Source organism: Rattus norvegicus, chromosome 8, assembly GCF_021556685.1.
Source record: "Rattus norvegicus strain SHRSP/BbbUtx chromosome 8, alternate assembly SHRSP_T2T, whole genome shotgun sequence".
Lineage (NCBI taxonomy): Eukaryota > Metazoa > Chordata > Mammalia > Rodentia > Muridae > Rattus > Rattus norvegicus.
The window spans coordinates 7,323,124-7,327,549 of record NC_141541.1 but is presented as its reverse complement, the minus strand read 5'-3'; the positions used below and the strand labels follow the sequence as shown (position 1 = coordinate 7,327,549).

At 42.8% G+C, this 4,426-nt stretch overlaps 1 pseudogene; it reads left to right on the top strand.

Moving 5' to 3' along the window:
• The first annotated feature begins 462 nt into the window (after positions 1-462).
• On the top strand, positions 463-4,056 carry LOC148003929 (uncharacterized; annotated as a pseudogene).
• The last annotated feature ends 370 nt before the right edge of the window (positions 4,057-4,426 follow it).

The following is a 4,426-nucleotide window of genomic DNA, read 5'->3' as shown; positions in this document are numbered from 1 at the left end:
AGATTATTTATGCTAAATGTTTACTTTGATTTGTCTGACCTTCTTTACCAGGAAAAGACACACTTCTCATAATGGTAATGAATATTCATCCAAGAAAACCCTAAACTAAATAAAATGGCTTTATGATTTAGTTTCAAAGGTGATGCATTATTCATGGAATAAGAAAAAAGCAAAATTAGTTTAAAGAAAACATAATTTGTGGGCAAAGCTTAGGTTACCAAGGCAAAAAGAAGAAGATTTAAGGTGACTTCGCATTACACTGACATAAAAAAAAAAAATCTTTGAAAAATATACAGCATACATATTTGATGGTTGGTTATTTTCAAGAAATTTGTAATTTGGTGTCTTGAAAGGGTCTTTTCCAGATTTCTACATTCTTGATTACATATGATGCCACCTTAGCTGGCTCTTAGTCTCTTTACCTGTGTGTTTGTGGCTGGAAATAAATCTGAGAAACTGTCGATGCGCCATGCCCGCAACAACAAGGTACCGAGAATCAGTAGAAAGCCTGTGGGATTAAAGAAACACACACACACAGGTTATTCATGTCAAGTCAGAAGAGGAAGGGACTCCTGTAGCTTTATTCACCACTTATATACCCAAGTTCACCAGGTAGAAAATATCTGGGAAGCACAGTGGGAAACCCTGGCTTTGGTAACAAAAGACCAACTATGTGACCTGAATTAACTAGGGAGAAATCCAGGAGGACCAGCCTAAATCTCAAGGACAAGGGCCAAGAAGACAAAAGGCAGGAGCGAATTGACCACTGCCCAGGTGTGGCCCAGGTGTGTCGGTACCAGGCCAGACTGCTCCTTTGTTAGGAACAAAAGGCTTCCACGAGCATCAGCCAGGCCCAGCAGGGGTCAAACCCTGCAAGAGACCCAGAAGGGTCTGACAAGGGGGGTGAAACATTGCAGGGGACCCAGGAGGCTCTGACAAGAAACTGGGAGGCAGATGGAAGGACATAACAGCCCTAAACAATTTAGCACTCAGGATGTGACAAAGCTTGATCTGATTTTATCTTACACACCAGCATTTTCATTCTCACAATTCCTGGACTTCAAGAGGTTTGTGAATCTATCTCAATCTCAGTCAATTTGGTGGGTGAGGAAAGAGAATTAAAATTAACAAATTAGCTTAGTTGTCACCACACTATGATGCCTGTGTGATAAAGGAAAGAGAGGGTTTAAAGTACCTTTAGATAAAAAATGAAGTATTTTTCATTTTTTCCTCACTAAAATTGTATGTGAGAATGTATGTTACCCACAAAAATACGCCCCCAAAAGAAAACAAAACAAAAGAAAACAAAAAAAAAACCCAGTATCAGAAAACTAGGTACCATTGGGCCTAGCAGTATTAAAATTTTCTACTAAATCTTGCATTAAGTAGATTAAGTATCTATCCCAAGCAACCTACTTCTTGTGGCTCAACTTTTATTACTTATAAAATTCAAAGATTGTCCAATGGATTTAAGTGAAGAAATGTGTATAAATATAAAAATAGAAAGGGCAAGTAATCATGGAAATAAATTATTTCATATGACTTCCCTCAGTTACTAAACTTACAGGTTATCATCATCTCTGACTACTGCCAAGAGCTTGGAGAATTTGGACCAGTGGCATAATCCAGTGTTGTGAATATCAGAACAGTTAATTCTAATTTTAGGTTTGCTTCTATTAGAGAAATTTTTGGGACTTTTTGTTTTGATTAACTCTATATTGATAAAGTTAGACATCTAGTGGCAGGATTACCATGTCTTTTTTCAGTAAGATATAATTCAAGACTCCTGATGTAGAATCTAATTACAACAAACATCAAAACAAAAGACAATAGTGATGCTCTTGCCATACTGCAAAATTCATAGTCTTTATTTTCTTCGTTTGTGGCTATTTTTTAACTGTATATTGAAAGAATAAAAAAATGCAAGCTAAGAAGTCAGAAGTTTAAAAAAGCCCCAAATACCTCAAATTCCAGACCCTGCCCTCTACCTGTAAGTAAAAGGTCACATTTCTTGAGTCTGCTCCCCCAGGACCCAGATAAAAGGGTTTAAGATAAGGCCCTTAGATAGGTGATCCCGACCTAGTAAGGATAAGAGGAAGCTTCTCCCAGGAACTAGCTGACCATAAAGTTAGATTAAATTCTTAAGAGAACAACCTTGAGAAGCAGAAAGCTTCTCCTAGGAACTAAAGGGAACACAAAATTAAGCTATCTTGAGAGACAGGAAGCTTCTAGTGATTTTCCAATGATACCACCCATGTCCCCTTGGGTTGTGGTTTCTCCCTTTAAATACCCTTTCTCCCAGCCTCTCAGGGTTGACACCTCTGTCTCCTGCGTGGGATATGTGTCGACTCGGAGATCTCCGTAATAGGTCTCCGTAATAAACCTCACCTTTGCATATTACATCCAAAATGGTCTCTCTGTGTCTGGGGTCCGTGATTTCCCGAGACTTGAGTAAGGGTCTCCCTTCGGGGATCTTTCATTTGGGGCTCATCCGGGATCTTCTCGACCACCCCAGACCCCAAAGACCCCTTAGAGGTGAGTTGCATGTTTGTCTGAGTGTTTCTGTGTGAGCAGGGCCGAGTTTGTCAGTCTGTCTGTTTGTCCACTGTGTATCTGTTTCCAGTCAACTGTGGGTAGGAACGACTTGGGTTGGCTTGTTTCCAGTCGTCTCCAGGTAGGAACGACTTGCACAGCTGTCTCAGAGTTCCGTGAGGACCCCGAGACTGCAGAGGACAGGCATGTCTGGCACTGCAGGCTGCAACCCTGGGGGACGCCTTGAGGGTGGAGGGGGCTCAGAAGGAACTGGTTGCCTCCTATCTACTCACAGTGAAGTGAGGAGATTAGAGACCTTGCCGGGTGATCTGGTTTTGGTTTCTTGTAGAATAGTCACAGAGGTCGACTAGTTTTAGACATCCTTGTCTCTCTTGTCATTTTGTTAGTCTTCTGTGTTGGGTGTTTGTCGTACTTTGTAGACAGAAGGAGGAGTGAAGTGGAATCCGCTCCCTTTCATCTGTCTGTGGTTGAGAAGGAAGAGTGATGTGGAATCCACTCTCCTTCATCTGTTGTTGGTGAGCTCAGGGAAGCTCTTCTCTAAATCAGTTCAGTTTTGTGGTGATCTCAGAGCGGCCATTTGCTTTTTGTTTTTGTGCGCACTTCTGTTTTTTTGTCTGTTAATCTTTTGATTGTCTTTCTGTGTGACTAAATGCTTTTATTTTTTTCGGCAGACCTCTATCTTCTGGACTCTCTTCTTGTTTTCTCAGCATCCCACTTGAGATGCTTGTTAGTAGCTGTTACAGGAAATACAGAATCCTACTAGAGGCCAGAAAAAGTGTTCCAGACACGGATGGAAGGCCCTCACTTCTGCCTGTAGGCTTCAATACCACTGAAGGTAGGGAGCACCAGGTCTACCACCAGACTCCATTGGTGGGTCTCTGAGGGGCTGGAAAACACCCCACCAATTTAGCTAAAGTAAGGAAAAGATATGAAGAAACTTGAGGGGTTAAGCTAAGTTGCTGAGAGTCAGTGTAAGTTGCAGAGAAAGTAAAGTTGAAGTGTGCACATAAGTGGACAGGATCTAGTGGCTGTAGAGGAAGATGCAGAAGATATAACAGAGAGACTGAGAACGAGAAAAAGAAAAGAAGGTAAAAAGATCAGGAAGCTAGGGAAGAAAAGAGACAAAAAGAAGAGGAAGCTAGAGAGCTAAAGAGAGATAAAAGATAGGAGAGGAACATATACTGGCCACAGTAGTTAGGGAACCTAGGAAGATAGTACCTGGCAACAGAAGACAATTCCTGACTAAAGATAAGTGTGCCAAATGCAAAGAAAAAGGACAGTGGGTCAGGGACTGCCCCAGGAAGAACAAGAGGGGCCTCTCCAGTGGCCCCAAAGAAGCCTGCCCAGTTGTTTTGTGAATATGGGGGGGGGTGGCTAACACTCTGCTCCTACACCCAAATGAACTAGTGTCCAGCAAAAGACCTTGGGTACAGGGGGCTACCAGCAACAAACAATACTTATGGACTGCCTGAAGAACAGTGGACCTTGGTGTGGGCCGGGTAACCCACTAGTTCATGGTCATCCCTGACTGCCCCTATCCCTTGCTCATGAGAAATTTGCTCTCCAAAATGGCTTGCGTGGGCAGAAATGGCTGGGTGAGGTCATGTGTATGCATATCTGCAGACTGTGTATGTGGAGCTTAAGACCTGTCTCAGTGCACCAGTACCTGATGCTGGAAGATATGTGGCTTAGTGCCATTCTGCCTGGAGCACACTGCTCCTGCCAGCCAGGCACTAACAATTATCACTCAATCCAGGGCTTGAAACTGTGGTAGAGTGGCTGATGTTTTGCCACTGGTCAGCTGACATGGACTAGATTCTCCACTTGTTGGGGGCAATCTGGTCACCTTGCTGCCCAATCCTGACCTGGAGCC